This window comes from Hyla sarda, chromosome 11 (genome assembly GCF_029499605.1).
Source record: "Hyla sarda isolate aHylSar1 chromosome 11, aHylSar1.hap1, whole genome shotgun sequence".
Lineage (NCBI taxonomy): Eukaryota > Metazoa > Chordata > Amphibia > Anura > Hylidae > Hyla > Hyla sarda.
Window position 1 is genome coordinate 104,053,786 of NC_079199.1, and position 13,352 is coordinate 104,067,137.

Sequence of the window (13,352 nt, forward strand, 5' to 3'; positions counted from 1 at the left end):
ACTGCCTGTAGAGATCAGACACAGCCCTGTCTATATAAGGGTCTCACAGCTGACAATGTATATCAGAGCAAACACCAAGCCATGAGGGGGAAAGAACTGCCTGTAGAGCTCAGACACAGCTTTGTCTATATAAGGTCTCACATCTGACAATGTATATCAGAGCAAACACCAAGCCATGAGGATGGAACAACTGCCTGTAGAGATCAGACACAGCCCTGTCTATATAAGGTCTCACAGCTGACAATATAGATCAGAGCAAACACCAAGATGAAGGGGAAAGAACTGCCTGTAGAGCTCAGACACAGCACTGTCTATATAAGGTCTCACAGCTGACAATATAGATCAGAGCAAAAACCAAGATGAGGAGGAAATAACTGCCTGTAGAGATCAGACACAGTCCTGTCTATATAAGGTCTCACAGGGGGAAAGAACTGCCTGTAGAGATCAGACACAGCCCTGTCTATATAAGGTCTCACAGCTGACAATGTATACCAGAGCAAACACCATGAGGAGGATAGAACTGCCTGTAGAACTCTGACACAGCCCTTTCTATATAAGGTCTCACAGCTGAAAATGTATATCAGAGCGAACACCATGAGGGGGAAAGAACTGCCTGTAGAGCTCAGACACAGCCCTGTCTATATAAGGTCTCACAGCTGACAATGTATACCAGAGCAAACACCATGAGGAGGATAGAACTGCCTGTAGAGCTCAGACACAGCCCTGTCTATATAAGGTCTCACAGCTGAAAATGTATATCAGAGCGAACACCATGAGGGGGAAAGAACTGCCTGTAGAGCTCAGACACAGCCCTGTCTATATAAGGTCTCACAGCTGACAATGTATACCAGAGCAAACACCATGAGGAGGATAGAACTGCCTGTAGAGCTCAGACACAGCCCTGTCTATATAAGGTCTCACAGCTGAAAATGTATATCAGAGCGAACACCATGAGGGGGAAAGAACTGCCTGTAGAGCTCAGACACAGCCCTGTCTATATAAGGTCTCACAGCTGACAATGTATACCAGAGCAAACACCATGAGGAGGATAGAACTGCCTGTAGAGCTCAGACACAGCCCTGTCTATATAAGGTCTCACAGCTGACAATGTATACCAGAGCAAACACCATGAGGAGGATAGAACTGCCTGTAGAGCTCAGACACAGCCCTGTCCACATAATAACGCCTCTCTATACTGTGCCCACATAATAACGTCTCCCTATACTGTGCCCACATAATAACATCTCCCTATACTGTGCCCACATAATAACGTCTCCCTATACTGTGCCCACATAATATCTCCCTATACTGTGCCCACATAATAATGTCTCCCTATACTGTGCCCACATAATAACATCTCCCTATACTGTGCCCACATAATAACGTCTCCCTAAACTGTGCCCACATAATAACATCTCCCTATACTGTGACGACTTAATAACGTCTCCCTATACTGTGACCACATAATAACGTCTCCCTATACTGTGACCACATAATAACGTCTCCCTGTACTGTGCCCACCTAATATCTCCCTATACTGTGCCCACATAATAACGTCTCCCTATACTGTGCCCACATAATAACATCTCCCTATACTGTGACCACATAATAACGTCTCCCTATACTGTGCCCACATAATAACATCTCCCTATACTGTGCCCACATAATAATATCTCCCTGTACTGTGCCAACATAATAAAGTCTCCCTGTACTGTGCCCACCTAATAATATCTCCCTATACTGTGCCCACATAATAACGTCTCCCTGTACTGTGCCCACCTAATAATATCTCCCTATACTGTGCCCACCTAATAATATCTCCCTGTACTGTACCCACATAATAACGTCTCCCTATACTGTGCCCACATAATAATGTCTCCCTATACTGTGCCCACATAACAACATCTCCCTGTACTGTGCCCACATAATAACGTCTCCCTGTACTGTGCCCACATAATTACATCTCCCATTACTGTGCCCACATAACAACGTCTCCCTATACTGTTCCCACATAATAATAGCTCCCTATACTGTGCCCCCATAATAACATCTCCCTATACTGTGCCCACATAACGTCTCCCTATACTGTGCCCACATAATAACGTCTCCCTATACTGTGCCCCCATAATAACGTCTCCCTATACTGTGCCCCCATAACAACATCTCCCTATACTGTGCCCACATAACAACGTCTCCCTATACTGTGCCCACATAATAATATCTCCCTGTACTGTACCCACATAATAACGTCTCCCTGTACTGTGCCCACATAATTACATCTCCCTATACTGTGCCCACATAACAACGTCTCCCTATACTGTGCCCACATAATAATAGCTCCCTATACTGTGCCCCCATAATAACATCTCCCTATACTGTGCCCACATAACGTCTCCCTATACTGTGCCCACATAATAACGTCTCCCTATACTGTGCCCCCATAATAACGTCTCCCTATACTGTGCCCCCATAATAACATCTCCCTATACTGTGCCCACATAATAACATCTCCCTGTACTGTGCCCACATAATAACATCTCCCTGTACTGTGCCCACATAATAACATCTCCCTGTACTGTGCCCACATAATAACATCTCCCTGTACTGTGCCCACCTAATAATATCTCCCTATACTGTGCCCACATAATAACATCTCCCTGTACTGTGCCCACATAATAACATCTCCCTGTACTGTGCCCACATAATAACATCTCCCTGTACTGTGCCCACATAATAACATCTCCCTGTACTGTGCCCACATAATAACATCTCCCTGTACTGTGCCCACCTAATAACATCTCCCTGTACTGTGCCCACCTAATAATATCTCCCTATACTGTGCCCACATAACGTCTCCCTATACTGTGCCCACATAATAACGTCTCCCTATACTGTGCCCCCATAATAACATCTCCCTATACTGTGCCCACATAATAACATCTCCCTGTACTGTGCCCACCTAATAATATCTCCCTGTACTGTGCCCACCTAATAATATCTCCCTGTACTGTACCCACAGAACAACAGTCAGCCCCATGATCTGAATTGTCAGGCGGCCTGTGGGGTCAGTGATAGATACCTCTAAAAGACCCCTCCAACCCTGTACAATCATATCTGTGTTATTTGTACAATCATGTTATCTGCACAATCATATCTGTGTTCCTGTATAATCATGTTATCTGTACAATCATATGTCATCTGTACAATCATATCTGTGTCCTCTGTACAATCATATGTCATCTGTACAATCATATCTGTGTCCCTGTATAATCATGTTATCTGTACAATCATATCTGTGTCCCTGTATAATCATGTTATCTGTACAATCATATCTGTGTCCCTGTATAATCATGTTATCTGTACAATCATATTTGTGTCCTCTGTACAATCATATGTCATCTGTACAATCATATCTGTGTCCCTGTATAATCATGTTATCTGCACAATCATATCGGTGTCCTCTGTACAATCATATGTCATCTGTACAATCATATATGTGTCCCTGTATAATCATGTCATCTGTACAATCATATCTGTGTCCTCTTTACAATTATATGTCATCTGTACAATCATATCTGTGTCCCTGTATAATCATGTTATCTGGACAATCATATCTGTGTCCTCTTCACAATCATATGTGTGTTATCTGTACAATCATATCTGTGCCCTCTGTACAATCATATCTGTGTCATCTGTACAATCATATCAATGTCATCTGTACAATCATATCAGTGTCATCTGTACAATCATATCTGTGTCCTCTGTACAATCATATGTCATCTGTACAATCATATCTGTGTCCCTGTATAATCATGTTATATGGACAATCATATCTGTGTCCTCTGTACAATCATATGTGTGTTACCTGTACAATCATATCTGTGTCCTCTTCACAATCATATGTGTGTTATCTGTACAATCATATCTGTGCCCTCTGTACAATCATATCAGTGTCATCTGTACAATCATATCTGTGTCCTCTGTACAATCATATCTGTGTCCTCTGTACAATCATATCAGTGTCATCTGTACAATCATATCTGTGTCCTCTGTACAATCATATCTGTGTCCTCTGTACAACCATATATGTAAGGAAACAACCCCGTGTACATGTCTGGCGGATATATACAGTGAGCGGAGTGAACAGATCCGTACGACCCCGGCCCACGACTCACCTGGTGATCGGCAGGTAGTCAGTGACCAGCGGTCGGTGTGTACGATCGCCCCATGTGATCAGAACCCCGAGTGTCAGGTAAAACATTACAAAATACCCACAATCCAATGGGAATGAAGTCAGACCTGCCCGTCCTGTCAGTACAGAACAGCCTGTACCTGTGCCCCGCCCACCTGCTGCCCCGCCCAGGGGAGGTCACATGGTGTCTACACAGCGGGGACTACAACTCCCAGCACGACTGTTACATAGGACTGCAGGTCACATGGTGTCTACACAGCGGGGACTACAACTTCCAGCACGACTGTTACATAGGACTGCAGGTCACATGGTGTCTACCCAGCGGGGACTAGAACTCCCAGCACGACTGTTACATAGGACTGCAGGTCACATGGTGTCTACACAGCGGGGACTACAACTCCCAGCACGACTGTTACATAGGACTGCAGGTCACATGGTGTCTACCCAGCGGGGACTACAACTCCCATCTCAACTGTACATAGGACTGCAGGTCACATGGTGTCTACACAGCGGGGACTACAACTCCCAGCACGACTGTTACATAGGACTGCAGGTCACATGGTGTCTACACAGCGGGGACTACAACTCCCATCTCAACTGTTACATAGGACTGCAGGTCACATGGTGTCTACACAGCGGGGACTACAACTCCCAGCACGACTGTTACATAGGACTGCAGGTCACAGTGTCTACACAGCGGGGACTACAACTCCCAGCACGACTGTTACATAGGACTGCAGGTCACATGGTGTCTACCCAGTGGGGACTACAACTCCCATCTCAACTGTACATAGGACTGCAGGTCACATGGTGTCTACACAGCGGGGACTACAACTCCCAGCACGACTGTTACATAGGACTGCAGGTCACATGGTGTCTACAAAGCGGGGACTACAACTCCCAGCACGACTGTTACATAGGACTGCAGGTCACATGGTGTCTACCCAGCAGGGACTACAACTCCCATCTCAACTGTTACATAGGACTGCAGGTCACATGGTGTCTACACAGCGGGGACTACAACTCCCAGCACGACTGTTACATAGGACTGCAGGTCACATAGTGTCTACACAGCGGGGACTACAACTCCCAGCACGACTGTTACATAGGACTGCAGGTCACATGGTATCTACACAGCGGGGACTACAACTCCCAGCACGACTGTTACATAGGACTGCAGGTCACATGGTGTCTACACAGCAGGGACTACAACTCCCAGCACGACTGTTACATAGGACTGCAGTTCACATGGTGTCTACACAGCAGGGACTACAACTCCCAGCACAACTGTTACATAGAACTGCAGGTCACATGGTGTCTACACAGCAGGGACTACAACTCCCAGCATGACTGTTACACAGGACTGCAGGTCACATGGTGTCTACACAGCGGGGACCACAACTCCCAGCACGACTGTTACATAGGACTGCAGGTCACATGGTGTCTACACAGCGGGGACCACAACTCCCAGCACGACTGTTACATAGGACTGCAGGTCACATGGTGTCTACAAAGCGGGGACTACAACTCCCAGCATGACTGTTACATAGGACTGCAGGTCACATGGTGTCTCCACAGCGGGGACTACAACTCCCAGCTCAACTGTTACATAGGACTGCAGGTCACATGGTGTCTACACAGCGGGGACTACAACTCCCAGCAAGACTGTTACATAGGACTGCAGGTCACATGGTATCTAAACAGCGGGGACTACAACTCCCAGCTCAATCTGAGTCACCCAGCATGACTGTTACATAGGACTGCAGGTCACATGGTGTCTACAAAGCGGGGACTACAACTCCCAGCACGACTGTTACATAGGACTGCAGGTCACATGGTGTCTCCACAGCGGGGACTACAACTCCCATCTCAACTGTTACATAGGACTGCAGGTCACATGGTGTCTACACAGCGGGGACTACAACTCCCAGCACGACTGCTACATAGGACTGCAGGTCATATGGTGTCTACACAGCAGGGACTACAACTCCCAGCACGACTGTTACATAGGACTGCAGGTCACATGGTGTCTACACAGCAGGGACTACAACTCCCAGCACCACTGTTTCATAGGACTGCAGGTCACATGGTGTCTACACAGCGGGGACTACAACTCCCAGCACGACTGTTACATAGGACTGCAGGTCACATGGTGTCTACCCAGCGGGGACTAAAACTCCCAGCACAACTGTTACATAGAACTGCAGGTCACATGGTGTCTACACAGCGGGGACTAAAACTCCCAGCACAACTGTTACATAGGACTGCAGGTCACATGGTGTCTACACAGCGGGGACTACAACTCCCAGCACGACTGTTACATAGGACTGCAGGTCACATGGTGTCTACACAGCAGGGACAACAACTCCCAGCACGACTGTTACATAGGACTGCAGGTCACATGGTATCTACACAGCGGTGACTACAACTCCCAGCACGACTGTTACATAGAACTGCAGGTCACATGGTGTCTACACAGCGGTTACTACAACTCCCAGAACGACTGTTACATAGGACTGCAGGTCACATGGTGTCTACACAGCGGGGACTAGAACTCCCAGCACGACTGTTACATAGGACTGCAGGTCACATGGTGTCTACACAGCGGGGACCACAACTCCCAGCACGACTGTTACATAGGACTGCAGGTCACATGGTGTCTACACAGCGGGGACCACAACTCCCAGCACGACTGTTACATAGGACTGCAGGTCACATGGTATCTACAAAGCGGGGACTACAACTCCCAGCACGACTGTTACATAGGACTGCAGGTCACATGGTGTCTCCACAGCGGGGACTAGAACTCCCAGCTCAACTGTTACATAGGACTGCAGGTCACATGGTGTCTACACAGCGGGGACTACAACTCCCAGCAAGACTGTTACATAGGACTGCAGGTCACATGGTATCTACACAGCGGGGACTACAACTCCCAGCACGACTGTTACATAGGACTGCAGGTCACATGGTATCTAAACAGCGGGGACTACAACTCCCAGCTCAATCTGAGTCACCCAGCACGACTGTTACATAGGACTGCAGGTCACATGGTGTCTCCACAGCGGGGACTACAACTCCCATCTCAACTGTTACATAGGACTGCAGGTCACATGGTGTCTACACAGCGGGGACTACAACTCCCAGCTCAACTGTTACATAGGACTGCAGGTCACATGGTGTCTACACGGGACTACAACTCCCAGCTCAACTGTTACATAGGACTGCAGGTCACATGGTATCTACACAGCGGGTACTACAACTCCCAGCACGACTGTTACATAGGAATGCAGGTCACATGGTATCCAAACAGCAGGGACTACAACTCCCAGCTCAACCTGAGTCACCCAGCACGACTGTTACATAGGACTGCAGGTCACATGATATCTACACAGTGGGGACTACAACTCCCAGCACGACTGTTACATAGGACTGCAGGTCACATGGTATCTACACAGCGGGGACTACAACTTCAAGCATGACTGTTACATAGGACTGGAGGTCACATGGTGTCTACACAGCGGGGACTACAACTCCCAGCACGACTGTTACATAGGACTGCAGGTCACATGGTGCCTACACAGCGGGGACTACAACTCCCAGCACGACTGTTACATAGGACTGCAGGTCACATGGTGTCTACATAGCGGGGACTACAACTCCCAGCACGACTGTTACATAGGACTGCAGGTCACATGGTGTCTACACGGGACTACAACTCCCAGCTCAACTGTTACATAGGACTGCAGGTCACATGGTATCTACACAGCGGGGACTACAACTCCCAGCACGACTGTTACATAGGAATGCAGGTCACATGGTATCCAAACAGCAGGGACTACAACTCCCAGCTCAACCTGAGTCACCCAGCACAACTGTTACATAGGACTGCAGGTCACATCTATACATTATCTGTACTCAGAGAGTTATCACTGTTATCTGTGGTGTTACATAGGACTGCAGGTCACATCTATACATTATCTGTACTCAGAGAGTTATCACTGTTATCTGTGGTGTTACATAGGACTGCAGGTCACATCTATACATTATCTGTACTCAGAGAGTTATCACTGTTATCTGTGGTGTTACATAGGACTGCAGGTCACATCTATACATTATCTGTACTCGGAGAGTTATCACTGTGTTATCTGTGGTGTTACATAGGACTGCAGGTCACATCTACTACATTATCTGTATTCAGAGATTTATCACTGTGTTATCTGTGGTGTTACATAGGACTGCAGGTCACATCTATACATTATCTGTACTCAGAGAGTTATCACTGTGTTATCTGTGGTGTTACATAGGACTGCAGGTCACATCTATAGATTATCTGTACTCAGAGAGTTATCACTGTTATCTGTGGTGTTACATAGGACTGCAGGTCACATCTATACATTATCTGTACTCAGAGTTATCGCTGTTATCTGTGGAGTTACATAGGACTGCAGGTCACATCTATACATTATCTGTATTCAGAGAGTCATCACTGTGTTATCTGTGGTGTTACATAGGACTGCAGGTCACATCTATACATTATCTGTACTCAGAGAGTTATCACTGTTATCTGTGGTGTTACATAGGACTGCAGGTCACATCTATATATTATCTGTACTCAGAGAGTTATCACTGTTATCTGTGGTGTTACATAGGACTGCAGGTCACATCTATACATTATCTGTACTCAGAGAGTTATCACTGTTATCTGTGGTGTTACATAGGACTGCAGGTCACATCTATACATTATCTGTACTCAGAGAGTTATCACTGTTATCTGTGGTGTTACATAGGACTGCAGGTCACATCTATACATTATCTGTACTCAGAGAGTTATCACTGTGTTATCTGTGGTGTTACATAGGACTGCAGGTGACATCTATACATTATCTGTACTCAGAGAGTTATCACTGTGTTATATGTGGTGTTACATAGGACTGCAGGTCACATCTATACATTATCTGTACTCAGAGAGTTATCACTGTGTTATCTGTGGTGTTACATAGGACTGCAGGTGACATCTATACATTATCTGTACTCAGAGAGTTATCACTGTGTTATCTGTAGTGTTACATAGGACTGCAGGTCACATCTATACATTATCTGTACTCAGAGAGTTATCACTGTGTTATCTGTGGTGTTACATAGGACTGCAGGTCACATCTATATATTATCTGTACTCAGAGAGTTATCACTGTTATCTGTGGTGTTACATAGGACTGCAGGTCACATCTATACATTATCTGTACTCAGAGAGTTATCACTGTTATCTGTGGTGTTACATAGGACTGCAGGTCACATCTATACATTATCTGTACTCAGAGAGTTATCACTGTTATCTGTGGTGTTACATAGGACTGCAGGTCACATCTATACATTATCTGTATTCAGAGAGATATCACTGTGTTATCTGTGGTGTTACATAGGACTGCAGGTCACATCTATACATTATCTGTACTCAGAGAGTTATCACTGTGTTATCTGTGGTGTTACATAGGACTGCAGGTCACATCTATACATTATCTGTACTCAGAGAGTCATCACTGTGTTATCTGTGGTGTTACATAGGACTGCAGGTCACATCTATACATTATCTGTACTCAGAGAGTTATCACTGTTATCTGTGGTGTTACATAGGACTGCAGGTCACATCTACTACATTATCTGTACTCAGAGAGTTATCACTGTGTTATCTGTGGTGTTACATAGGACTGCAGGTCACATCTACTACATTATCTGTACTCAGAGAGTTATCACTGTTATCTGTGGTGTTACATAGGACTGCAGGTCACATCTATACATTAACTGTACTCAGAGAGTTATCACTGTGTTATCTGTGGTGTTACATAGGACTGCAGGTCACATCTACTACATTATCTGTACTTTAACCAACCTCTCTCTAGCCCCTAATGCGGTGGCCCAGCACATCTACATCCAGCTGTGTGTCAGGTGCTAAAGGGTTAAGTTATCATTTTTCCTTATATCTTATGTATCTTTCTGGATTTCTCCTTCACACTAAGCATACACTGAGGTCTGCAGAGTGCAGAGGGTTAATTTGTTTGCTCATTGCACTGCATTTCATGTCCAGCCCAACAGATATCTAGTCACGTGTTGGACTCCTAGCCAATGATTGTAGGAGTCTCTTCCAACTTTACTCCCTAGCCTGGGAGAAGAGGTGGACCTTAAAGGGGTATTTCACTGCCCCAGCATTCGGAACATTTTGTTCCGAACGCTGGGTGCGGGCTGCAGGGGTCGTGACATCACGGCCACGACCCTCTTGACGTCACATCATGCCCCCTCAATGCAAGTCTATGGGGGAGGAGGAGGAGGCCGTGGGTCCCGGACACAGTCAAGCACTGCTCATGCCTGTAGCGCCCTCTGCCTTTCTCTGCTGGTTCAGAGATGGCTTCCTGAGGATGCCCGAGCACCTAGTCACATAGTGGCAACTTCCTTCTGGCCTCTCTGATGCGGAGTAGTACCTCAATACAGCCAGCAGATGGCAGCCCAACACCATGTTTACCACCATGAGGACCAGGTTAAGAACACACAAGTAATTTAGTTGTTTTTTTTGTTTGTTTGTTTTTTGCTGTTTGAAATTTTTTATTGCTTTTTGTATTTTGACTGTTTTTAGCCTTTTTTTTATATATAGTTTTAATAGTTCAGATGGTTTTTGTCCCCTTTTTTTTGCAAACGCTAAGATGCCAAATTACATTTTTGGTGATTTTTTTTTTAGTTTTTATTTTCCATTTTACTATTTATATTATGAAATAATACTGAAAATTTACAGCTGTGTTTTTCCAACCAGTGTGCCTCCAGCTGTTGCAAAACTACAACTCCCAGCATGCCCAGACAGCCTTCGGCTGTCTGGGCATACTGGGAGTTGTAGTTTTGCAACAGCTGGAGGTACCCTGGTTTGAAAACACTGTCTTACATGTTATCATTCTGTACAGATCAGCAGCGTTCCCCACCGTTATGTGAATAAGATGGGATCGACACAATAGCTGAAGCTCAGAGCTCAGCCTCCCCCTCCCTCAGGAATGACCTTAGCACAGGTCACAGAGCATGCCCAGAAATCTCTCACATTTCTGTCAGTGGGACGGCTCCTGTCTATTGTTGCCACCGTCCATGGGGCTGTGAAGCATAGCTATAAAACCAGCTCAGACAAGATGGCTGCCCCCATAATACAGTACATAAAATATAAAAAAATAATTTTTTTTTTAGAACAGGAAAAAAGTACATGTTCAAGTATCTGGCTCTAATCGGAAAATAAAAAATCTGGGAAAAATACTATTTTCCTTGTCCTCCCGTAAGGGTGATGAGGGTTGTAGTTGGTATGTGTGACTGATGATGAGGGTTGTAGTTTGTATGTGGGACTGATGATGAGGGTTGTAGTTTGTATGTGGGACTGATGATGAGGGTTGTAGTTGGTATGTGTGACTGATGATGAGGGTTGTAGGTAGTGTGTGTGACTGATGATGAGGGTTGTAGTTGGTATGTGTGACTGATGATGAGGGTTGTAGTTTGTAAGTGACTGATGATGAGGGTTGTAGTTTGTATGTGTGACTGATGATGAGGGTTGTAATTAGTATGTGTGACTGATGATGAGGCTTGTAGTTGGTATGTGTGACTGATGATGAGGGTTGTAGTTTGTATGTGTCACTGATGATGAGGGTTGTAGTTTGTATGTGTGACTGATGAGGGTTGTAGTTTGTATGCGGGACTGATGATGAGGGTTGTAGTTTGTATATGTGACTGATGATGAGGGTTGTAGTTGGTATGTGTGACCGATGATGAGGGTTGTAGTTGGTATATGTTACTGATGATGAGGGTTGTAGTGTCCAGTGGCTAAAGTGTAACAGCCCTGTAGTGAATTGACAGTTCCCACTAACCAATACATCAAATAAAGCAGCTCTCTGTATCAAAGCCCCAGGAATAAATACCTCAAAAGCCAGGATGTATGGATAACAGCTTGTTCTTTACTGATGTTGCGGATCCAATATAACAGAAGACAGTGATGATGATCCAGACAAGGAATATCACACTTGATATACATGTTAGGTTGAGATGGCTGGCAGTATGTCATTGTCTCAACCCCTGAACAATGTAAAGAATATAGACCGGGGAATTGTTTGACTTGTAGTCCTTCTTAGGCTCAGAGGTGTGTGACACTTCTGTGGTCTGTACTACACTGCACATGAGATGAGACACTTAAAGCGGTACTCCAAAGGATAGGGCATAAGATGTCTGATCACAGGGGTCCCGCCGCTGGGGACCCCCGTGATCTCTGCTGCGGCACTCCAGACGTCCGATGCACGGAGCGAACTTTTGGGTGTCACGTGATCAGTTATTTCTCTGCTTCTCACACCCCCTCCCATAGGCTTGCATCAAAGGGGCGTGGCCATCACGACACGAGCCTCCGGTGCTGCACCCGACGCTCTAAAGGAATGCTGGGTGCAGCAGGGAGATCGCGGGGGTCAGACATCTTATGCCCTGTCCTCTGGATAGAGTACTTGAGACTTGACTTGACTTGGCTGTACTTCTGTTCCAGCAGCTATCCAAGTGTGAGTGCATACTTCATGGATCTTTATGGGAGGGCCCTAGGGTAAACTTTACAAAGTCTCTCTCGCTCATGTACGTTTCATTGTATTAATCTAAGACGTCACTGTCCTAAGGACATCCAGAAGGGAGACTCCAGGCCTAAATCCGTCACTTTGGACAGGCCAGCCCAGAGGAGACCTGAACCTAGGCCTTCCTTTACTAGAGGGCCCGTCAGCTTTGCTCTTGTCCCTAAAGCATTCAGGATACAACAAAAAGGGGACTGGGGTGGACAAAGGACAGCCCTTAATTGGCTGAAGGGTGGACATGTGACATGTTACCAGCTTTACACAGTAAAGATAAGGATTTTGGGTACAGACAGTTAACTTCTTGCTCTTGTATTGGCTCAGCATGCAGGATACACATACATATATCGTAAAATAACACTTACCTAGCAATACATTTACAGAACTATACCTGAGACTGAGCTGGGTGGCAATAACCATCCGAACTGTGTCCATGGTAGAAAAAGGTGACCCCGCTCTGGGACACCACAATACAAAGTGCAGACATTCACCTAGTCAAGTGTAAGGTTCAAGTATATGGTTGTTAAAGGGGTACTCCACTG

General features: G+C 45.8%; 1 protein-coding gene across 5 annotated transcripts in view; it reads right to left on the bottom strand.

Annotated features, from left to right (window-relative positions):
* Nucleotides 1-4,480, bottom strand: part of LOC130295257 (nuclear receptor subfamily 1 group I member 3-like) — a 45,598-nt gene extending 41,118 nt beyond the window's left edge. Inside the window, exon 1 of one of the 5 annotated variants that reach the window (XM_056545827.1) lies at nucleotides 4,348-4,480. The gene's annotated coding sequence lies outside the window, so the exon portion shown is untranslated. Of the gene's footprint in view, nucleotides 1-4,175 lie in introns of all 5 variants that reach the window. The other 4 variants (XM_056545825.1, XM_056545826.1, XM_056545828.1 and 1 more) reach the window with 4 other exon arrangements.
* Between the last annotated feature and the right edge of the window lie 8,872 nt (nucleotides 4,481-13,352).